The sequence below is a fragment of the Thermobia domestica genome, chromosome 8 (genome assembly GCF_964235325.1).
Source record: "Thermobia domestica chromosome 8, izTheDome1.hap1.1, whole genome shotgun sequence".
NCBI classification, from domain to species: domain Eukaryota; kingdom Metazoa; phylum Arthropoda; class Insecta; order Zygentoma; family Lepismatidae; genus Thermobia; species Thermobia domestica.
The window spans coordinates 154296125-154322471 of record NC_137461.1 but is presented as its reverse complement, the minus strand read 5'-3'; the positions used below and the strand labels follow the sequence as shown (position 1 = coordinate 154322471).

The 26347-nt window shown below is 35.4% G+C and overlaps 2 protein-coding genes across 3 annotated transcripts in view; one reads left to right on the top strand and one right to left on the bottom strand.

Annotated features, from left to right (window-relative positions):
• The window catches only part of LOC145693301 (retinol-binding protein pinta-like), a 159827-nt gene extending 141798 nt beyond the window's left edge, over positions 1-18029 (bottom strand). Inside the window, exon 1 of the mRNA XM_081769160.1 lies at positions 17832-18029. The gene's annotated coding sequence lies outside the window, so the exon portion shown is untranslated. The remainder of the gene's footprint in view (positions 1-17831) is intronic.
• LOC145693302 (alpha-tocopherol transfer protein-like) overlaps positions 1-26347 on the top strand; it is a 373161-nt gene that overhangs the window by 88473 nt on the left and 258341 nt on the right. The gene's annotated exons all lie outside the window — the stretch shown is intronic.

Genomic DNA, 26347 nt, shown 5'->3' with positions numbered 1-26347 from the left:
CAAGACTGACTTGTTCCAAACTTTCTTTCAATTGTCGGGGAAAAATTTGTTCAAATATGTTAATTTCTGACGACTCTGAAGACCATGAAATTTTCATATATTAAAGAAGGTAGGTGTAATACATATTTTTAAAACTTTTTACTCCCTTTTTGACTATTTACAATGAAGAATCTACTGTACATGAGAGTTCAAATGAGATGTAAAAACGGATACTTAATTTTCAATAGTGATGGCTCGTTGGTATGTAATCAGTGAGGCACACTACATAGCTGTAAGTTGGGTTGTGTATCTACAAGTAGACTCAATGCAAATTGACCATTTGGTATCCTTATGAATATACAACTTAGTTATTTCGTGTGTACCACCGGTTGCATAACAACGAGCCTCCACTGTTTTCAATGTACTTAAAATTATATTACTCTTAACACATTTACAGAATAGGGCTTTTATTTTTCATAATAAAAGTGCTTTTTACAAGATTAAAATATCATAATCCCTTTTCTAGCTGTTAGTTTTTTGTTTTGGGGGGGGAGGGACATGTCGGAGAAGTGTCTTCTTTGGTCGCCATTTTGATATGAAATTCACATAGGTTTTATGACAGTTTTGAAATTTCAGTTTGGAATCCAAGGCATGAATGCCATAAATCCAGCACAACTATGAATTTCGAAACTAGGTGCTGGACTAATAGCGATTAATTTTCATCCAACTACTTTTAATTAAAAACATCGAATTTCTCGACTAATTGTATTCCGATTTGGATGATTCTTTTTTTAAAACAAAGCTAATTAAATATTCAATATAAACTATCCCGAGCATTGTTTGCGAATTCCTAACGGTTTTGGAGATTTTCTACAATCAATCCAAAAACAGGACTTTCAAAATGTATCACTTTATACTTTAATGAAAAATGGTGGCTTTGTGTCAAACTTTACGAGAAAGAAGTATTAAGAAAAGTTATAGATTAGAGCTTCTAGAACAAAAGTGCTTTTACAGAATTGGAATATCTTAAATAGTCTCAGAGTTACAAGCTAAAATCGGGAGACATGCGCATTCCGGACGGCCGCCATCTTTGGCCGTCATTTTGAGGATGAAGCGCACACGGGATTTTAGGGGACTTTTGATATTTCATTTAAGATCACATGAAAGACAAATCCTGAAATTTTCAGCTTTTTCTAAATTATTTCAGCTCGACACCCTTTTTGGTCCTTTATTTACTGGGCTATATGTACAAAAAGGCCAGATAGGGATGCGCACGAGACAAGATTTGTGGCTGTCTCGTCTCGAAAATGTGCTGTAAAAGTGTTGTCTCGACTCGAGAAATGTATATTTTTCTATTGGAAAAGCCGTGTCTCGACTCGAATTTTGTCAGGAAAATCCTGTCTCGACTCGTCTCGTGCGCATCCCTAAGGCCCGTTACACAGTCACGCGGAGCTCCGCGCGCGGAGTCCCGCGTGGCAAGATTGTTCTATTGATTCTTATGGGTGCATACATAGTCACGCGGAGGCCTCCGCGCGCGGAGCAGCCTCCGCGTGGCCCTATCCGCGCTCCGCGAGGCAGATAGGGCCATTGAGCAAATGGGTGCTTACATAGTCAAGCGGAACTCCGCGCGCGGAGCAGCCACTTCTCTTTAAAATTTAAAAAGAAACGTGCATGGTAGCACAAGCAAAATGCAAATTGATCCAGATTTCTTTTCTTATTTTTTATAGTGAGTTGCTAAATAATATTTTATACTGTTCTATAATACTATTTTCATATTGTTTAGTGTTATTTTTAATTTAGCTATATTGTCTTCGTTTAATTGGAACTTTCAATCAATGTCTTTGCTTAATTGGAACTGTACATGTGGTGGCTCTAATATACCACTGTTAACAGTACGTGACTATTGTAATTTTTGGACTTTCTTTCAACAAATTTCAGTTTCAGTTTCAATTATCACGGAGGTTAAATTAACACCATGTTAATGGAATCTCTCTTGTGAGGAACACAAAAAGCGTGACATTCGTGAACAGGCATGGAACGAGATATGTAAAAGATTTTTTTTGTAAAAATGAAGGTATGGACAATGAAAAAAGATAAATTGAGGCAAATAATTTATCTCTACTATTAAATAGTTGATTGGATGTGAAGTTCTAACCAAATGTACAAACATAGGTTATTTTCATTTGTTAAAAAACAGTATCTGTTAAGTGCTGTATTTTAAGAGCGTGCATATGAATTTTATTTAAATTGCATTTTTATAATTTCGATGGATTTTTTTTTTTTAATTAGGTCATCGAACGACTGAATTGACGTACGGAAATTATTGAAGTACTTCTCGTCTTCTCGCAAATCTATATACACAGACGTAAAGCTCCCTTCAAACTTCTTTGAGAAACTAAGGGATGAATCTTGAGACATTTATTTTTCTGTGTTCTTCGCTTTCTCTTCTTACAGAAATATTAAGATGCCACTATTGTCGTTTCGAACTTTTTATGTTGACTCGCAACACTGACTGAGAAGAATCATGTATATAATCACGTGACGCGTAGCGCGTAGCTACGGATGACTGTGTAAGCACACACGCGTAGTGCGGAGAGCGGAAGACGGGACGCGGAGCGCGGAGCTCCGCTTGACTGTGTAACGGGCCTAAGGCCAGATGGAACTTTGTGAAACAAAAGAAGGTTGTATAGAATCTGTTGCTGATTTCGTAGCAGCTTTAAGCTCTTCGTTTCAAAATATATCTGTTTTACTACTATCATCAGCAGAAATGGAAGTAAACAAAGAACAATTGAAGTATAAGATATTTTCAATAAAAGACGGGGATAATGCTCTATCAATTGAATGTATCCAATCAAAAGACTTTTTTCCTGCAATTTGACAGCGAAAATTTGGTCCATCGTCGAACGTTTAAATCAGAGCTTCATCCGTGTAAAATTTTTAAATTCCTAACAGACGTTTATTTACATTTTGAAAATGATGATTCCGGAAGCTACGAAGCTATCCTGAGCGACGACTTAGGTTTGGATGGTAACAAAACTGGTGTTAGGCCAGCTGTTGAAGATATAACACAAGGAACATTTTTGTTGGAATTATTCTCTAGTGGACAGAAAAAGAGAACAGAGAGGCATGCATCTATCGCACAAAGCCCAGTGGAAGAGGACGAAGAAGTCAAGGTAATTTGTATAAAGGTCGTCAGCGATTGCGGTAAACTTTTCAGGACTGTTGAAGAAGCTGTATTTTACGTGCATTTCGATCAAATAATCTCTGTGATACCAGCAGTGCCGTGCCGTGGGAGGAGGGCGAGTGAGGCGACGGCCCCGGGCGTCAAAATAAGGGGGCGCAAAATTCGAGAGGAAAAAGAAAAGATATGTATAAAATGGAAGGAAAAAAGTATTTAAAAGTGCTCAACATTAAGGAAAATCAAGGTTTATTTTTGAAAATTTTTCCACGCTTCACGCCAACCATGGTGGTGTTTTGCGGGTGGTCTGTTGACCTCACTCATATTTACTGGGACGCCGTCGTATACTCGCGCCCCGGGCGCTGATTTTCCACGGCACGACCTGGATACCAGCACCTATTTTATATACTGTTAAACACAGTGTTTTGTACGAATTTCCCTACAAGATGGGTGTAAGTGGGCAAGCAGAAACATTTCCAGAGAGTAGGTGGTGAGAAATAAGAGTACTACATATTATTATTTTTGCGTCATAAAAGCAAGCCTCAAGTAAAGTAAATAGAATTATTTGTGTACAATGCTACAGCAGAACAGCATAAATTAACTTATTTTCGATTTTATTTCATTTTTGAAATCATTCTTATTGAGATTTTAGGTGTTGATTCACACGGTGTCCAATCGTGACACAATAAAGTTTAGTTTTCTTTAATTAATAGAAATATTTGACAAATTTCTCTTATGTGAAGTTTGTTGGAAAATTTTCATCATTTATACATTTGCGCTTAAATAAAAATATTTTGAGTTAAGAATTCACAGAGGTTTGTAACATTTACTTGGTGTGTCGAAAGTCACTTCTTTTTTATGTCCCCGCCCGCGACAGACGTTAAGGAATTAATATTTTCTACTCTAAACAGAAAAAAAAAAAAAATACTGAAAACATCAGCTAGATATACTCCTAAGTCTGTACTGCTCACATATCATACATTAGCAGATTTTATCTTGTATTTTTAGAAATATACAAATTTAAAGCATCAAAAATGTAGTGTAAATGTCCTGCCCATGACGATGGAATGGCCCTGTATATATTAAGAGAGAGCCCCGGTAGGGATTCCTGCCCTCCTGCTCTGGCCAGTCCGAGCCTGATTGTGCTTGATGTTTTTATAGGCTTAGTTTTAAAGGCTTGTTCACTTCAACTTTATGACATAATCTGTACTTTTTTATGATTCTCACGTGCTTATATTCGGATAGCCCTTGCAAGTATCTTTGACACACACACTCACACATACTCAACAATAAAGAAAATAAAGATTAGTGAGAAAAAAAGAGGAGAAGAATCATTCTGGTTAGATTTACATTAGTATACTTCCGTATGTGTGATGAAGGTTTCGTTGTCTTGGAGTTACGTCAGGTCTATCCGGTTTATACTGGATCACTGGCTCTCTTCGGTCAAAGATTGTTTCCAGATTGCGGGTTAATAATGTTGTGATCTGTTCCATCACTGCTGATGATAGAAGTTTATCACGTGTTTGTTGAAAGTAAATGAATTTAATATAGTGATTGCCAAAGAGACATTCGAGTATCTTCACTGGGTTCATTGTCGAATTCTAGTTTTTCTGCTGAATCAGAAACAAAAATCAGTTCAAGACCACAAAATTGCTGAAGTAAGAAACCAAAGCTCAATGTAATTTAACTTTCTGAAAAATAGTCGCACTTCCGTTATGTGCTGTAGTTCATCAGAACTGGTCCACAAAGGTCAAGGGAACCCTCACTGCTGGTCTAGTGGTTAGCAAGCATGCCTTTGGTGCACGTGATCTCAGGTTCGACTCACGTTGGGAGTTTCTTGAAGTTTGAACGCATCGAAGTAGTTCGGATTCCTCCTTAAACTGTAGGTCCACGTTACCTCGGTGTTGGAAATGATCGCTAAACTCCAACTAAACAGTTACCCTTACTTTTAGAATCCAGGTCAGAATGAGGTCGTGTATGTATAAAAGTAGTTTCTTTTAACACAAACGTACAACAAATGTGAAAACTTCTTTATTAAGATAATTTGATGCATTGTGTTGTCAATTTTTCTTTCACTATATTTGCACTATAAGATAACTATAAATTTTCAGATCGGACTACATTCACCTGTTCGATCATTGATGTTCATCGTTACGAAAAATCATTGAACATACCCACAATTTAAACAACTACGAGGAGCTTCTTTGTGCTTAAGCGGTTACTTTACGCGTCTTTGACTTGGGAGACCTGGGTTCGATTCCCGACGGGAGCTCATGTGGTTCGGATTCCACGTTAATCAGTAGGTCCACGTCCCATATAGGGTAAAGTAAGGTATATTCGTGGTATAAGTAATTTCGTGATAGTTTTTTAAGCAACTGTAGCAAAGAAACTTATCCCAGTAAGATTTCCATTTCTTGGCACAAGATCGAGCATGGATCCAGTTTCATGTGTAGGCCGGCGCCGCTGGGCCATATGCACAAATAGGTTTGAAGGGAAAGAAAGAAGACAGAGGAAGGAGTATTGTTTACATTGTGCGGAAGATTGTGTCACGTCTGTTATTTTCATGAGATAACAACGAAAGCAAAACGAGGCACGTAAATATTGGTGTTTGGTTTCATAACTGATATATTAATTTAATTTTCTGCGATAGTAGTGTGTCTGTGTGTCGCTTTTTAAACATTTTAGACTCTTAAGAACACATGTAAAATTCTTAATGAATATTTGCATTTATGTAAAAGTTGCCAAGTAGCTTGAAACCAGGGCTTCATTTCTGCTAAGAAGGTCAAATTTTCGTAGTTATCGTTTTACAGGATAGTAGTTTAATAAATTATAAGTCACGTGTAATTATAAGTCTGATTCTTGCGTAGAGGCTATCATGACATTACCTTACTGTAACGAAATTACCTGTCCTTCATGACAATAAAAATACCTCGTCCACAGTATTCACATATTAAATTAACTGCGCACGCAATTTAAAACTCCATCAACGATAAATAATTGCTTAAAGCTTGGATACGGCTATAGCCCTACGGTAAAGTAAATCAGGAGTCTCGCATACAAGATTGCTAAATCAGAAAAAGAAAAAAAAATCACTAACACTGAAAGTGAATTTTCAAATAAATTGTGGTGGGGTGAGTTCAAGAAAAGATACGGACTAAATCTGAGAGTTCTGTTCAAAAGACGAAAGCAGAGAAATTCATAGGAAAAATATCTGAACGAACTTAGTCCTACTACTACTGACAGAAAGCAAGTTGGTCGACTGAGAAAGCTCTCGGTCTCTTACTCTGCTAACGTGCAAAATAGTAACTCTGCTGATCAACCTTAGAGTTCACGATCTTCCTATAACAATAAAGCTAGCCTATCCGTTACAAACAGGCAATTCGTGATGATGATAGGGAATGTGATGTGAATGGTGATATCTATGAAGACAATGCGCATGATAAGACAGGGGATAAATGGATCCAATGTTCTTTCTGTTTAGTGCCATACCATGTGCGTTGTCAAAAGCAGGACGACAGGTCGGGTGTGTTCATGTATTCATGTGTGATTCTTGCGCCACAACTCCTTCAAGTTCTGATGAGGACTGACTGTTACACGAACTTCGTTTTTTGTTTGTGATGGACCTAATCTGTGTGCTTGTTTCTATGTGTGATTTTGCTATTAAGAATTGATGAGGCATATTTACATACCCACATCATAGTGGATAGGCCCTAGGTAGTCCTGTCAATTAGAGTTAGCGTATTTTGTGTATAAAACGCTTTATAACTGGAAGGCGCTTCTTTCTTGCTGATATTTCGTTCCTATGTTCAATCAACATTATTATATTGTACTAATTACAGTGTTATCCCGAATATACCTACCCACTATCACGAACTTTCCTTACCTCTCACGAAATTACCTATGCATGTATTCATTTTACAAACTAACTTGATACACATAACATATTGTACGCAGAATAAACAATACAGCGGAACAGTATAAAGCAATGTACGCACTATCTATATGCAGCCTTACTTTTTGCTTAGATTTTAACTTTTAGTAGAAATATGGACTTTATAGTGATTTATCACGAATATACCTTACTTTACCCTACCCTCACTGCTGAAAAGGACGCTAAACTCAAAGTCACCTCAACTTAACTAAACAACTATATAAAATAGCGTCTTGTGTGATATGGGCGTATTAAATGGGTTGTTCGTAGATTATTAGCAGATAGTCCTAAGGGAGTAATATAATAGTATTTACTAATTAAGTCATGTGTTGTAAATTGAGATGGTAGAACAATATATCTTGTATTTACCTGTCACGTAAGAGATTATCTTATTTTTAAAGTTTACTCAAGTCATAAACTACGCATCAGGATGATGCGGGTAACTTGAATAAAAGATAAGAAATTGGATTTTGTCTTTTATTATAAAAAGATGATGATGATGAATTAATGGAGCGAAATTTATGAAAGATCCGGGGTTATTAATTTAATAAAGAGGATAAATAGAATTTTGAAATGCCGATCTAGTGCAGTAGAACAGTGCCAAAATATTTCATGACTGGCTACAAGCGGTAAATTTTCAGGATAAAAGTACACTTATAGGAAGTCTGAAAAATGCCGGGACACAAGCTGGTAGTGACGTCGCATGGCCGCAGTGACGTCACAAATATGGCTAACCATCTGAAACTTTAAATTGTTACAACTCAGAAACCATTAATCCTACGGACTTGATTCGTGCACCGTTGGAACCGGAATCACAAGCTCTAGAAATCACTATATATCAGAGTAATATTCGTAAAATAATATCTTGATGGAGAAATTCGAATATTGTCATATTTTACATCGATTTTAGTTCACATATTTGCATTTTAATACACAATGGGCTTACATTGATTGAAGCACGCATTACATTTACTAAGAGACCAAATAGGTAATTGTGACTATATTCCTTTCATTCAATTTTTAGAACATATTTGACGTAAAAATAAGGTAAAAACCCTGAATGTGCAGAAATTTCAAATATTTCAAATGTGCATAATGCAGACACTATTGATCCGACCACTGGCGGATCCATGGGGAGGGCGGAGGGGGCGACCGCCCCCTCCAAAGAGTTTTTTGAATTTCCAGCATTTATTATTGGGAAATACTAATATGGTCTTTTCCCGACCGATCCAATCTGTGTGACAAGCCTAGCAGAGTCTAATCAAACTGTGTGGTACCTTAATAGTACTTAATGCAGACATATTTTTATTGTGAATACTTCTCTCCCTAGTTCCTTGGGCCCCAGTGGAGAGAGAATATGATTAATTCGTTGGACGAACAGCTGTAGGAAGGAAGGTAAGACGGCTCATTCTTTGAACTAAAAATGTGTTATTGTGTTCTAGAGAAAGAATATGAAATGAAATTCGGAATTCCGGATTATAACCTAAATTACCTTTACGACCTTGAATAAAGATAAATATAGAATCTTCAGCGCTCCTTACCGAAAAGCTCTCTAAATCTGAAAGGAGACCTTTCGGTTGGTTGATTGATTAATATGTGCTTACGTCGTTTGTCAAAATCGATGCTTTACAGAACGAGAACTAGAGTTTAAAGTTGAATCTGAATCTGACCACTGTAGTGCGTTCAATGCTCACTCACCGGGAATTAAACCACAGAACCTCATGCATCCAAGATCATAGGTACGTTCGCTTGCTACTAGATCAACAAAGAGAGCCGTGACTTTTGGTGTTCAACACGGAAACACTAAAAAGGGACCAGACATTCATTGTGACTTCTAATGGCATTTCATCTTTTATTGAGAAAGCTGTTATTGTAATTCAAATATAAAAGACGAAATCCTGAGTGAAAAACTTCACACATGTCAAACCGCTTAAGTTAAAAACTTGAAATTCGGACAGTATATAAGATTTGTTACGTAGAGTATCACTAAGGAAGGATTTTTGGAAATTCGAAGAAAGGAAGAGAGAATCGGGTGGAAATTATTTTAATAAGACGGCCATCTCTTCTAATCCGTTAAGACTAGAGATTTGAAATTTGGCATTTGAATTTCTAATTTTAAAAAATTTGACACGCTTTTCAACGTTTTTTGATATTTTAGTAAAACGGAGATAAAAGAGATGGAAAGAAAAAGGGGCAGGGATTGCAAATATTATAATAAGATATCAATATCTAAGAATCTTAGAAGGTTAGAAACATGGAATTTAGTATATGGACTTTTCAGTTAAAATAATTCAATACTTGTTCCAGCGTTTTTGATATTTTACCTAGAAAGAAGAAAAGGGCGGAATAATAATAATAATAATAATAATAATAATAGTAATAATAATAATAATAATAATAATAATAATAATAATAATAATAATAATAATAATAATAATAATAATAATAATTATTATTATTATTATTATTATTATTATTATTATTATTATTATTATTATTATTATTATTATTATTATTATTATTATTATTATTATTATTATTATTATTATTATTATTGTAAGATGTCCACATCTCGGGACTCCATGCGATTAGAAACATGAAAGTTGGTAGTTTGATTTTTTATTTACCATAATTCAACATGTAGGCTATCTGAGCGTTTTTTTTCACTTAACGTAGAAAAGAAGGAAAAGAGATAGGGGTGGTTCATTAAAGTGCCTTACGAGATGTTTGAATTTTGTGACAGAGTTTTAGCTCAATCCAATTCTATATGAAAGACAGAAGGAAGAACGCGAAATATTGTCCCACATTAGCACGTAAGAGCATTTGCTATATTGTGCAAGGCCGTATGCCGAGCAATTGGGGATCTGGGGACGAAACCTAAACGAAGGCTAGTATAATATAATTTTATTGTTATTGTAAGCATAGCTATAATTATACTATGTTTCGTGGACCGCACACAAATATAGAGATAGATTAATTTTGTATTATTCTTTATGCACATATACTTTTGATATCTATTTTTGAGTAGCCCGAGCCTCCAGTTTCTTCCACACATGTTTTTTGGAGGCACTGCCCCCCGGAGCTCTGAGAGTGCCCCCTGGACGAGACCAAAATAATACGTCTATAATATAATAATAAATAAAATAGTACTAGCAGTGCCCCCCCCGGAATACTTTTTCTGAAAGAACTACAGGTTCTAACTGTTGTCCCGCAATTGTTATTCAAAATATAAATGAGTAGAGCAAATTGTACACTCTTACGTTAAAATGAATGTTATCGTCAATACAGTATTTTCTTTTGTGCAAGTACTGTGCCACGCAATGCGTCTGATATGTTGCAGTGATTGTGTGTGAAGTAAATCATGACACCGCCACGCGTCCGAAACGTATTTAATTTAAATGTACAGAAAGAATGTACTTTCATTACAAAAAAAAAAAAAAAAAATCGGGTCCTAAAGTGGAATCAGGTTTATACCCGCCCCGCTTCAGCCCCGGATTCATATGCGTCCCATTCTTGCAAATAAAAATTCTGGTCACCTTGAAGCTACGCTCATCTTCCAGGAAGCGAACCGCCCCTCCTAAACGATCCTTCTGGATCCGCTAGTGGATCCGACATACTTAATCCATGCACCGTTGAATCCGGAACCACAAGCCCTACAAATCATTATACCAGAGTCATATTCGTAAAATAATATATTCATGGAGAAATTTGAATATTTTTATTTTTGCATACATTTTAGTTAACATTTTTGCATTTCAACACACAACGAACTCACAAATCAGAATATCTCAGAAATCTTCACTTACAAATACTTCAAAAAGTTTGAAGGTGATGTTGGAGATGTCATTCGTGATGTTTGTTCTTTTAATTCTATGAGTGCTGGCAAAAGGTTTTCTTAATCTACAATTATATGTTTAAACCTTCCCCAGATTTGACGGTTCCTTTACCAACCAGTTCACTCCTGCCACATCAGTTGTAACCGTAGTGCTGTCCTTTGTCCAGATGTTACTGGAAGGATCTTCCATTGGTTGTGAAAACCAAACCCTTACTAGCCAAAAGTCAGCCGCTTTGTCAACAACACAGTTGATTCGTGTTAACAGGATTAAACGTAAACGGCGCCATTATTCAAAATCACAGCATCATCCTTTCGAATGAGAAACGCCACTCCCTTTGTACATAGGTCTTACGCCCCATGCCAGAACTAGAAAACGTGACTATAGATTTGCTTTCTGAGCATCGAATTTGACTTCTATGAAAAGAGTGCAGCACTGCAGCAGAGGGCAACAGTAAGTAATAGCTTGTGTGAATTATTTGAAAACTATGAAGTTGTGTGTCCTCCAAACCTTCTCACTGATGTCTTCACCACTGATGCTATAGACAATATTGATCAGAATTATTCATCTTCAACAGCAACAGATAGTTTCCACGGTACCAGCATTTCAAGTTTTCAACTACATTCTAACCTACAATCCTCACACTACAGATTTCCTAGTATTGCTGCAGAGAAGATGAACAGGAAAATGAAAAGACTTCCAGACTCATACACCACAGTTCCTGTAGTTCCTGCTGTCATATGTGATCCACCTACGTCAACAGTTAACCTTATTTACCCAGCTTCTTCGAATCCTATAAATGCAACAACAGACTGGCTTGATTCTGTGTACGCAGCAATTACAAGTCAAACCAAATCCTCTGATGCGAAGATATCATGGGCAGCCTTTCACTCCAAAGGATATGAACCATAGTATGTCAAAATTTAACATGCTTTATTAGCTTTACTAGAGGAAGCCGTTCATTCTCCAGCGACAGTTCGACATGCCATGGATATTGTTTCATCAGTAGTTTCACATCTTAACCCTCACCAGACACCAGTTATTACAGGTGATCAACCAGTGTATGCCCTGATGAAACAAATGCAATGGAAATATGCAGAGAAGTATGGGGAATACAAAATTTTGGTAATGATGGAGGGCTTCATATTGAAATGGCTTTCATGATTACGATTAGAAAGATTAGTTAGAAAGTTGGTTGGTTAGAAAGATTGGAATGGGTGAGATATTAGTAATTGCTGATATCACTACATCAGGAATGTCCGAACCTCTCCTGAAAGCCTCACATGTTAAAAGAACTAGATATGCATATCAAGTGTCAACAGCTGCTCTGTATGTTCTTCAGCAAAAAGCGTATAGTCGTTACTGTGAAGCCTCTAGTGATCAAGATACTGGATTTGATGAATGGCGTAATAAGAAAATAGGCGAATCGTCACAGTTCGTATTTCGAAATACAACATTGGAACTTGAAATCTTGTTGCTTTAGTTTGTGAAGAGTGTACGGCAGGCAAATTTCTGTCTATTCCTTGACACTCTTTTTCAGGTTCGTCCATGGTTCTTTGCCTGTGACCATGTTTACCATGCCAGGTGGATTCCAATATTCATACAGAATCTTTTTGAATTGCCAACTAGACATCTCCAAGTGTACTCCAAGTTTTAGAGAGGTCATTTCTGAAGTAGAAAAAGTGAGAGTGCTTTTCCATATCACAGATGATCATCTACATGAGCAAAATAATAAAATCGTGAAAACCAATGATGGTGCTGTAGATATGTTGGATAAACTATCTTCCCTTCTGAAATGGATGATGGCTGGCAAAGTAATCGCAAATATTATTTATGACTACGAACAGGAGGATGGTTTAATTGATAACATGAGTGTGGACTCAGAGAACACACACGCATGTTAGATTTGAGATGCCGAAAACACTTATTAGACGTGCTAGAGCAATTTGATGAATAAGGAAACCCATTTGCAGAAGATAGTCTTATGACAGCTATTACCAAAGTAATTGTCAAGTAAAGAAGAGGTGTCTGATCGTCAGGCAGCAGCAGTAGGTAAACAGCAGTATGATACATATGTAAGGGAAAGACTTACTGAACTCAACAAAACCATACATGATGTCATAAAGCAAAAGAATCTGCAGCTCTTCAAGTTGAAACAAAGTCCCATTTTTTTTTTTCAAGCAAAAGGCAAACATATCTCTCCTGCGTCATGACTCACACATTCCTTGCAAACTCTATGTTGCCTGTCAGTAGCGTGATGGTAACATCGACGCCTCCTTTGCACACGAGAATCATGCCTATGCATCCATATCTGAGTTGGGACGATTAAGAAAACCATCCAGCAAATTAGATATTATCGAATGCATGAAGAAGAAAGCATCTCCCAAGTATGAAGACACCCTCCATGAAGACCTACCCAAAGCAACTGCAATAATGTTTGATGCAGCAGCCGTAGTACACATGCTTCCACCACGGTTATCAAAAACATTCGCTGATAATTATTCTGGCATATTTGTCTCGTATGTTCAGCAACGATTAAGACATGCGTCAAGGCTAGGTCTTGTGTTTGGTAGGTATTTCGCAAAAGCCTGATAGGTATTTCACAAATAGCTCAGGGAATAACTGATGCTCTTTTTCCCCTATTGTATAAAGTATGGTAATAGGTATTACAAGGGAACAAAGCGATCTGCAGACGTTTGTCCCTGACAAGGGGCTTGCTAAAAACAAAGTGATATCACTTTTATTTTAAAAAATACGTAAAAATTTTCATATTTTAATAAATAAGAAAACTGGTAGCGTAATGTAACGAAGCTGTAATTTCACTTTTATTTTCTGTTCATAGTTTTCTTGTTCTTCTGGAAGTTCTTTGAAGTGTTTGTAAAGATTTCTAAGATATTCTGATTTGTGAGTTCGTTGTGTGTTGAAATGCAAACATGTGAAATAAAATGGGTACAAAAAATCAAAATATTCAAATTTCTCCATGAAGATATTATTTTACGAATATGACTCTGGTATAATGATTTGTAGTGCTCGTGTTTCCGGATCCAGTGATGCATGAATTATGTATGTCAGATCAATAGTGTCTGCATTATGCACATTTGAAATATTTGAAATTTCTGCACATTCAGGATTTTTACCTTAATTTAACGTCAAATATTTTCTAAAAATTTAATATGTCAGGAAGGAATATTAGTCACAATTACCTTTTTGGTCTCGTTCGTAAATGTAAATGCGTGTTTCAATCAATGTAAGCCCATTGTGTATTAAAATGCAAATATGTGAACTAAAATCGATGCAAAATATGAAAATATTCGAATTTCACCATCAAGATATTATTTTACGAATATTACTCTGATATGTAGTGATTTCTAGAGCTTGTGATTCCGGTTCCAACGGTGCACGAATCAAGTCCGTAGGATCAAGGCTTCTGAGTTATAACAATTTAAAGTTTCAGATGGTCGGTCATGTTTGTAACGCCACTGCGGCCATGCGACGTCACTACCAGCTTGTGTCCCGGCGTTTTTCAGACTTCCTATAAGTGTACTATAAAAATTTCCCGCTTGTAGCCAGTCATGAAATATTTTCACATTATTTGGTTTATATCTAGTGCACTAATCAATGCTTTAACCTGAAGGATCTCGGTTTCGATCGATTGTCTCGTTAGCTGAAGGCTAACGAAATGATACTATTAAATTATGAACATGCCAATACAAATGTGTGTGTGTTAAATAGAATATCGGCTACCTTAAAAAAAAAAAAAAAAAAAAAAACACCTCTTTGAGAACATTTAAAATATGGTATTGCTTACTCACGTGTACTGCTCGCTGATGTCCACAGGCACTAGAGACTTGATGTCACTTCAATTGAACGTTAATAATGCACTACTGATTATTGATAAGCTTGGAGTCGACTGTAGGAGTGCTTGGTTCGAACCCGCCAGAGATCTTTTCCTCTTCTTCTTAGGCGCTGCGTTGCAGTCTCGACGATTCCTCTCGCTGCTCGGCGCGGAACATTGTGGTCCTGGGTTCGTTCTCGGTGACGGCTGTCCTTATTGTCCCCCTCTACGCAGGCCCGTATCCAGGGAGGTCTAGGGGGCCGGGCCCCCTCTAAATTTTTGCTGGCCACACTAAAATTTTCACGGTAGGCTTGGAAATGAACTATAATACGGTGATGAACTATCATATGGTTGGATAGGGCCCCCTAACTTCATCCGCCCCACCCCCCTACATTTTTGGGCTGGCTATGGGCCTGCCTCCACGGTTCTAAACTTGTAGGCTGGAAGTCTCCCTTGGAAGTCGTCTAGTACTTGACGTCTTGTGAGACTTGGACCAATGCCGGTTCAGCTTCTTGGACTCCGAGTGCTGACGACTATATTACCAGGGCTAGGCGTCGGGTCCTCTTGAGGGATGCACGGCACAGAGTAGGCGGCATACACTCTTCTGAGAATGGACGAATAAACTTTTTAAAACTTAGTTCTTATATTGATGAGCATTCGTGTTTATTCAGTTGGATGTTTAATTTTAAACTGGTGAAAGTATGTTTTTGTGTGACATCCGTATGCTTGTTTTTAAATTTAGTTTTTTTTTTAAAAAAAAAAATAGCTTGTCTACTCTAAAATCACAACATTGTTCGGATGTTTACTGTTTTAAACAAGAAATGCTAGTTTCTTAATAATAAAGTTGTTTTAAAATAAATATTTAATTCAGCCCATTTTAGCTACATGTTTGCTACACTTTTATGTGAAAAATTGGAAGTAGCCATACAGTATGTGGTACTTAAAGAATCTGTTTTTCGTATAACAACAGGATTTTTTTTTTTTTAAAAAAAAAAAAACAATTTTGTCCGGGCGGGTGTGTCATGCACAAGAGTGATTGTAATCACAACTTATCTTGGCTTCGGGAGGTGAGCAATCTTCAGAAATATGCTTACAGAGAACTATTAATTAACAAAATCATATTCTCAGGCAATTATATTTTTTTTAAAAATAACTTGGTAATTACATTTTCTTCCTCATTATTTTTTTGAGTGTAACGTCCTACGATTATGTACCGAAGTAATGATGAGACGGATGATAACGGTGAACTGAAAGTAGAAGGAAACGAGAGAACCTAGATAAAACTCACCCACACGATGTTTGTCCGTCACATATCTCAATTGACGGGATCTTTATCACTAAAGTCCTTTATCACTATAGGACAGCGTTTCCCAACCGGTGTGCCGCGGCACACTGGTGTGCCGTGAATGGGCCGCTGGTGTGCCGCGAGGAATCGAAACGAAATTAATAATTTTATAGCAATCAAATCGTAAAACGTAGGGAAAAATGTATATTTGTATTTCACATTACTATGAACCTCTACTATGAATCTACAATTTTAAGTTTCATACCGTGTTACTGTTCTGTACATTTCTAATGTTGAAAAAAGTATTTGTTGTCATTGTTATGACCATTATTGCTTCTTTATTGTTGCAAACTATTTCGCAGCTTGAAAATTTAAAATGTCATTAAATCCTTTCGATAAATTACCTATATTTGTGTTTTAAAACTAAAATATATTTGTTTGTTCGTTCGTTATTTAGTTATCTTTTTTCTTAGTAAAAGGTAGGATACAGTTTTTAATTAGAAAGGGTATTTTTAAAAACTGGAGTCCAATATTTCATTGCAATTGTTTTCTATTTTTAAATTAGAACGAAAAATAAGCATAATGATTTACCACGGGGAAATACCAGTGTTCGAACTTTCTTCTCTGTGAGATCAATAATCACAAAAAATACCACTGTGTTTTATATTTACAAATAATATCTATAAGTGTGCCACGAGAATGCAAGTAACACCCGTAGTGTGCCGCAAGTTGAAAAAGGTTGGGAAACGCTGCTATAGGACTTTAAAAGTCTATATTATATATATATATATAAAGTGCTTAGATCCACCCCCATTAAGATACGCATTTTAATGAAGGAGTAATGACAAAAATCCATAATGCATTTCTTTTCCTTCCACACCATTACTCACACTTGCATTTAAACCTCATCAAAGACACTTGCATTCATTTCAGAGACACCAAAACCTATGTATTAATCACTAATACTGGTTCTTTTCGATTATTGTCACAAATATCATAGCTCACTTTTCCCCACAGACTCCTCTATCCCGTGGCGATGGGGAATGAGTTTGGAATTATACAACATCGGGGGTGTCACCATTCATATGAGAGACTCCGAAATCTATGAATTAAACACTAATATGGGTCGATTTTTAAAATTATTATTTTTACGTGTCTCAACTTCCCACCACTCCATCTTTCATGCTGAAGATTGTCAATGCAATATCATATCATCTCTAGGTGGCGTAAGGTTGATCATCTTGTCAAATATAATTTTAATTAGTTCAATAGTTATTGCGTAATGAGGTAGCAGACAAACTCATTCTAGGGAAACTACATAGAAAGGCAATAAATCTACTTTCTGGAAAAATAAATGTCTAGATAAGTGTACCTAGAACTCATAGGCGAACCTAGATAATTGTACCTAGGCGAACCTAGGTAAGTGTCTAGAGCCTAAAAAGTACTCATAGGCGACCCTAGAAAAGTGTACCTAAAACCTAGAAAAAAGTACTCATAGGCCAACTCCTTTATAAGTAAAGTTTCAAAAACTGGAATGAGAAGAAGGTTATTGGAAATAGGTGGTTGGCCTATGACTCTAGACTATTGATGCACCCGGTATATTTATATAGATGTATTTATTTTTCTATAAAGTGGATTTGTGTTACTGAGTGGAGATTCTCTTAAAAACAATAACTGTTAAGAAAGCACCTCTCTTTCTTTGTTGCTAATCTTAAACTCTTTCAATCAGTCTGCTAATTAATATTACGTTCAATTTGTTTTATCACAAAAATGTAAATATGTGTACTTACGTTAGCAATCCAAACAGACGTTACAATTGAAACTATCAATATCACTAGAGTAAACTAAAATTTATGTTCATAGACCAAACAAATCGGCGAAGCTTTTGCGGAAAACTGCACAGTATTCAAATATTACAATAGTTATGAAAGGACCTGTGACACAATCACTTCCCTATTCGTGACTAGTGCCAGAAAGAAGAAGAAAAAAGTAGACACATACATATACATTAACCTCGACAACAATTTTTCTGAAAAAGATGTGACGATATGTTTTTCCTGTTCTTTGCCAACTACTTTGACCTTGATAGACGATATGCGTTATATCATCGGAAATAAAGTCCTTCATTATGTATTATGTAACTTCATTATACAAACGTGGTATTAATTTTCCTATATTTTAAATCGAAACAGAATTATGCGCAAATATAATTATTAGCGAAGAAAATGAAATGTGCTTCATAGGTTTACATGCTTTGATTTTTTTACTAACAGTTTTCACATCAAAATAAAATATGTATGTACAGTCATCAAAAAAAGTACCTGGACCCCCTGACTGTTATAATTCCATTACTTGGGGTCCAGGCACTTATGTGGATGACTGTACACACTTCTGTAGGTCAGTAATCTTTCGAAACTTTACTCGAAGGAGTTTTAAAACAGGAAAAGAAACGGAACATTGCTTGAAATGGTGTTTCTAGTTTAACGGCCCACAAGTATGCACCGAGGCTAAGGGACACGGTGATGATAATAATTAATGAAATGATTGAAAAAGGAAGGAGAGAGAAAACGAAAAAAAAAACTCCGAGAAAACCTACGCGTATGATGTTTGTCCGCCACAAAGCTCACTTGATTCGACCTGGGATAGAACCAGATAATCCACGCATTAGAGGTGAGAACTCTACTACTGAGCAGAACATCATTTGATGTGAAAATGTGTTATAAGGCACTTGCACAATAACTGTTTTCACACGGGGAAAATACATTTCATTTTGGACATAAAGAGCTGAATTTGAATTTAAATTGCATCGGAAGTGTCACTGTTCGTTTCAGCGAGCCCGAAAACTATGGATTCGACATTAATATAGGTCACTTTCGATCATTTTAGCATATATATATATATATATATATATATATATATATATATATATATATATATATATATATATATATATATATATATATATATATATATATATATATATATATATATATATCATAACCCTCCATGTCCCCCATGTTGCGCGACTGTATTTGGATTTAAACGGCATCGGAAGTGTCACTGTTCATTTCAGCGCCCCTGAACACTATGGATTCGACACTAATATCGGTCATGTAGCATATCGATAAGTGTTAAACATCTCCCCATCCCGGTCCCCTAGGATGTACCATCAAAATGAAATAATTAAAACACTCCTAGATCCGAACCTCATATGTTGAAAATTTAATGGAGATCGGTCGGGTAGTGATGAGCAAATGCAAGACAAAGACCAAGACTCGGGTGGTCTTGGTATTTGGTCTTGCATAACCGGTCTTGGTCTTGGTCTTGCATATCCGGTCTTGGTCTTAGTCTTGCATATCCGGTCTTGGTCTTGTTCTTGCACTGGAATCCTTGGTCTTGGTCTTGGTCTTGCTTGCAAGAGTCTTGCAAGTCTTGTTTTTAAAAAATCTTATGCTTTTCATGGGTAAATTTTACTCTGAATATAAGGGATAATAAATTCTACATCGCGTCAATAGTAAGGGAAGTACAATGTATGTTTCTAAAGGTAATATAGTTTACCTTCGTGTAAGTATGATGATGTACGACATAGGTGATGATCTTTTTTCTTTTTTTTTTTTAAATGGGTGCCCACGCTTCACTACTTGTAAGTAAATCACAACGTTTCGTAATATTTTTTACATTTTTTTAACAGATCCAACACTTCACTGGTTCCCAAACTGCGGAGGACGCATGAAGGAAAATCAAGATGGCACAGATTTTTGAAATACCGTGAATTGCAAAATTATTTTTACACTCTGCAGAGGTCAGATTTTTCTTTTCAACTCGCATATATATAAGCGCATATATATAAACGATGTTCAAAATATTTATGAAGTTGAAAAACAATGGTGTGAAGGATGAGGGGAGCAGAATTGTCTTCAGTGGCGTATTTAGGAGGCTGTCGGCTCAAGCTCCCCCCGAAATAAATTTGTTACTTTTTCGCATTTCACATACAACAATAATCCTTCTTAACATTTCTAAGAATGTCATTGACTTTCCATTTTCTTATCCTCTTTGTTCAGAAATAATACTGTATTTGTCAAATTTCATTCCATGTAAGAACTGCGTCCTTTTGTTCTTTCTTTCGTCCTTTCTACTTTTCTATTTCTTTTTCTTGGCGTTACTTTCTTTCATTTCGCCTATCATACTTTATTGACCGTTGTCAGTTGTGATTTAAGTCGGTCGTCATCAGTAACACCAAAACTATAGAGCATCGTTTCCCAACCGGTGTGCCGCGAAAGGACCGCTGGTGTGCCGCGAGAAACTCGAAACAAAATTATTAATTCTATAGAAACCAAATTGTAAGACACATGAACAATGTATATTTGTATTTCACATTACTATGAACTTCTTCAATGGAAATATTACTGTAATTGTTGTATATTATTGTACGTACATTACTGTGTAAGATAGTATTTCGGTAATAGAATTTTATTTGCCAGATCCCCATACACATTTTCACGGTTAGCTGCTACGTTACGCTTCAATTGAAAGTCCATACAGACAGGTGGAATGAACTTTCAAATTTATAACGTTTTCATTTTGTAAAGCGCTCTCCCAAACAACTGAGGGATAAAATATATTTGATATAGTAAGTGATTATTTTGATGCAGGAGGTTTTTTTTTTTCATGGAAATCTTGTTTGAGTGTTGGCACAGATGGCGCTCCCTCTATGAAAGGTTCCGTAAAGGGATTTTTGGCATTAGTAAAGCAAAAGAATCCTAAGATAACATTTATACATTGTTTTTTTTTTTCTTAAAGAAGCACTTGTTTCAAAATCACTTGTTCCTGAACTTGCAAAAGTATTAAATCAAGTGGTAAAAATGGTTAAATACATAAAGCCAAGAACTCTTGAAACAAGACTATTTTCAGGTCTATGTTCTGCAATGAATTCTGAATAGTCAGTTGCTTATTCGCACAGAAGTAAGGTGGTTGTCTCGTGGTCACATGTTGTAAAGATTTTATACACTCAAAGAACAACTTCTCCTATTCTTTCTGTCAGAAGAAAGTAAATATGCCGATTTCCTTAGTAATGATTCTTCTTGCAATAATATACCTTTTCTTGCCGACATACTCCAAACATTGAATGCACTAAACAAAAGCATGCAGGGGGAAAAACGAAAATATACTAAGTTTAAGTGACAAAAATTAACTCAACTCAAAATTTGTTCATTTAGGAAGAAACTCTCACTTTGGTAGAACAAAATTAGAAAACAAAACAAATGTGACATTTTTGAGCTTACAAAGTGCTGTAACATTGACACAAACCTCTCAACAGTCATTTCAGACACACTGTCTTTGTTGTGTATCAATGTTGAGAAGTATTTTCATACACTTCAGTTGACTTCATTTGACTGAGTGAGGGACTCATAGTACATTGACGCACCCCTTTAAATTTTTGGGAGGGGTACCTTGGCCCACCCCCTTAAATTTTGTAAATTCTCCAATTTAAGCATTCGGTATTATAGTACAGGATTTCAATATGTATCATCATAAATTTGAATGGGCCAACTTGTTCCCTTTCATGGGTAAAATATTGTTGAAAATTAGTATGACCAAAGTTAGTATGTTTGGTTTTTACCTAAGTTATTCCCTTTGATGAGATCCTATTATCTTATATAATTATGTGTGTATGTATAGGGGTCAATTATCTTACATAAGACATAGGTATATTAGTGCATCCTTTTTAAAATTTAGGAGGGGTACCTTGGCCCACCCCTTAAATTTTGGAAATTGTTTAATATAAGCATTTAGTATTATAGTATAGGACATCAATATGTATCACTATAAATTTGGGTGATCCATCACGTTCCCTTTCATGAGTAAAAAATTGCAAAAAATCAAATTTCGGAGGTTATTGACCCCCCTTGGATGAGGTCTTATTACCTTATATGATTATATGGGCATGTATAGTGGCCTATTCTATTTTTTAAGATATAGATACATTGGTGCATCCCTTGAAAAATTTGAAGAAGTACATTGGCCCGCAACTTTAAACTTTGGAAATTGCCAAATGCAAATATTTAATATAGCACTATAGGACCCTAATATGTATTAGTATAAATTTGGGTGGTCCATTTTTGTTCCCTTTTATGGATAAAAATTCAAATTTCGGAGATTATTGACCCCTTTGATGCGATTTTATTACCTTATATGAACATATCAATGTTTTCAGGGGTTTATTTTCTTTTATAAGGCATGAGAACATCGATGCTTTCATCTTAAAATTGGCAAAATAGGTACATTGGCTCACCGTTAAAGTTAGGAAATTGCCCAATTTGGTATAATAATGTAGGTTCTTATAAATTTCGTTTCCTTTCATGGGTAAAAAATTGTCAAAAATGTAAATGAGCCCTTTGATAAGGATGAATGAGTACTGAGGTTTATTACCTTTATATTTTTATATTCCCTTTTAATCCTGTTGGGGTACATAGAACCATTTCTTAAATTGGGGAATTATCAAATAACAAGTAGGTATCCCTCTTATGGACAAATATATTGAAATTTTAAAAGTTATTGACCTATTTTATCTTTCTTGATACGGCTTTATTATTGAATGAGTACAGGATTTATTACTTTTTTTCATAAGACACAGGTGTATTTGTGTACCAATCTTAAATTTTGGGAGGGGTACATTTGTTATTGTTAAATCAATAATTGGTAATTGTTCTTTGGGTAAATCATTGTCAAATATTAGTATGATCACGTGGTATTTATTTACCTATGATGGGATTAGAGTCCAGGACATTGGTACATTGAAACTTTGTAGTATAATTTAAGAATATTCAAAATGAAATTACGTCATTAGTTTTGATTATTCCCGCCATGGACCAAATATAAACGTAAGCAATACCAGGGGTGCCCATCTCCCCAAAGCTGATGGCGCACTCTTCCCCCAAAACTAATAATCTCTTCCCTCCTCAAAACTCAAGTCCTCTAAAAACAACTGCCCAGTGTAGCAGTAGTTTTTATAGTACTAGTAATTGTTATTTTTGTTGTTTTTATTTCCTGTAGTAGTATTATAGAATGCTTGTAGTAGTAGTAGGGGTAGTAGTAATTATAAAAATGGCATTACTTTTATTAGTAGTCTTGGTAGTGTACAATACTAAATATGTTCTATAAGGATATTGAAGGGTATAAAAACTTCTACACACTGTGTATGGCACAGGTATTCTTTTTTTTACAATTAGTAGTGAAAACGAATATAATATTAGGTTAACTAAACTTGTTGTCACAGTTCGCCACTTCTGAAAACGTATATTTATTTTAGGGCGTGTGACAACTAACATCGTGGTTGAAGGAGGAGTCGCCTGAACTTAGCAAAAGAGTGATAATGAAATATCTACTACCAATTGACACTATAAATATTTTCTAGTAAAGTAAATTTGAATAAATTATATTATTATTCTTAGTTTCTGTATATGTTCATTTTAGAGGTAATTATCCCAAATTGGACTTCCGAAGAAACTTATCGAATCGAATTTATTGACCGTGCTAATAGCGACTACTCCCAGTCACGACCTAATTAGTTTTCAGTTTTGTTAGAAATAAGAAAAGAAAGAGTGAGAAGGGAAAGGAGGGGAAAGAAGTAGAAAGAAATAAGAAAAGAAAAAAAGAAAAAAAGGAGGAGGAAAAAGAAAGATTGAGGATTTTAAAGGGGAATGGATTACTGGATGATTTAGGACATATAGTAATGAATTCGAATGGTTATTATCCGGTAAATCGTTACAAATACTATTAGTGGAGAATCAATTTTGAAGTGATTTGGAATAGACACATGTTCCCTCATACCACCCAGACCTAGCTCCAGGCACCACGTTCGTGGGGTTGCCCAGACTTAGACCTGGGAATGAGAAAAGTGGAATTTAATTCTTTGTACTTTAATCTCAAACAATAATTGATAACTATCCAATATCTGAACTCCATGATCTGAGATCGACCACACATATGAATTAGCCAAGAAAAGAAAAAAAAATAAACTTATAAACTCAATATATGTATATATTGCATCAACAGGAGTTTCAATTTCTCTGAAAGGAAAAAATGTCGTTTTCCGGCTCATTCCTGTTATTTTCGTCTCACTCCTAGAGCCGACTTTAAATTTGTTAGAAGCGGTCTTTCATGACCTAGGTTATTTACCTTAACACATATATTAAAACATGACACATATATTATAGATGTTAATATGACAAATGATATTACTAAAATTACTTAAATTAAACCTATCATGCATTCACTCACTCACTCACTCAGGACAGTGTATGTATGTTTAAAGGAAACCAACTAGCTACAAGGGTACAAATAGTTTATTACATTCATAGTGAAAAGGAAAAATAATTACAAAAAAAATCTTAAAAGCACAAGTTCTTGGTTATATATTAATAGAATACATAGAGTTATATTTTAGTAAATTTTTATATATTCAATCATCTTGACAAATAAAAAAAAATAATTACATATATTATATTTTAGGCATGCTAAAGCAAATTATGATTTGCGACATACGCAAAGAAGACACTTATTTCACTTTAAAAAAATGGACAAAGAGGAAAAAAAAACTTTTAGGTGTACTAGAACTTATGAGTCTCTATATCACGTCGAGACATTAAAAAAAGGTATTCTTTGTATGTCCTGTAGCGTATATCAAACTCGAGCATTCGAGATCACTGTTAATGCACTAAAGGTAGTGTCCAACACATTTCACTCGATTTAAATTCGGTTTATGTTTATACACATATATTTTGCTTTATAATAACCATTTGTCCAGTATATACGAACTACCAGTTTGTAGCTGTATTTGCATATTGAAAATTCTACCCATCTAGGGATTTCAACGACGATATTTGGTCAGAGGAGAATTCTCCTCTCGGTTCAGTCCATTTTTGGATTCATTATTTAGTAACTCCAGGTCACTAGTTAGTCATTCATCACTTGGACGCATCATAACACTTTATTTGTGAATTACTTATAACCTTTATTCATAGTATTTATATTTGAGAAGATCTTCACTAGTTGGGAGGATTATGATGATTTATATCGTGGTAAACACTGGTTAAGTCATAGGATACACATTGGAAAACAGGGGGGATTCTAGGTACACTTTCCAAAAAAAAAAAAAATTCTGGTTGATCACTAAAGGATAATATTTGTCGAGGGATTGGATTACGTTTTAGACCTGCCGTTATTTTGAAATGCATGCCATTGAAACTATTTACATTACTGATTGCTAATTACATTTATTCGGAACAAAGAAAATTATTTAAGTTCGCGGCGGTATTCTTTAAAAAGAAAATTAGGCTACATCATTCCATTCGTCGGAAAACACTACTTAAAACCCATGGCAACCAATAAACGTATGGGGCAGATGCGGTGCTCTTACATATATCCATATTCTAAATTTAACATTTTACATTTCACTTTAATATTCACATTTTACATTTCACACATATTTACATTTCGACGTCTCTCTCTCTATATATATATATATTTTCAATACACGCGCATATATTTAATTACATAACCCCAACATTAATTTGTCCAAGAAGGTTGCAACATTACACCAAGAAACAAAACTTCCGACATATCATCATAAAATATTATTTTCATTTATACCGCGCGTCTATTAATTTTAAATTTTCACATATTCAATTGGAGAGTAGATCAAAGAAAAAAAACTTGTAAGGCAGGCACGTAACACAGAATATTCTTAAATACATGAACATATAGAAACCAAACAATTTTTATCTTAACTTTGGGCCCAATATTACAACAACATTCACGGAAATAAACTAAATGGAAAGTGACCACTGGATAAAAAAAATATATATAATCCCAGACGGACAATGGTGAAGGAATGAAAGTGGAAAATTACGGTGTACCGAATCGTTACTCACCCCGTCGATGGGTCAAATATAATGTAAACCCAGTCCCTAACTATTTCATCAAACGAATCGTGTCTTGAGATGTCTCAGCTGGTCATTTCGGTTAAAAAAAATATATTACACATTAATTCATTGATATATTATACTTTCAAAATCGGGGGGGGAGGTTGAAAATTAAAAAAAAAACTCTAGAGAAGAAGTAGAATAAGTATAGGTAAAGAGAGAGGAGACATTTACACTACAACTACGAAAGATAAGTGGTCGAATTTACGTATACAACATAATATAATCAAATATTCTCTTTTATGCCAAAAGGGATTCGGCTTACCAAATAAATAGCCGAGAAAGATGTCTGCGAAGATGAGACAAGTCTGTGTCCCCGATGG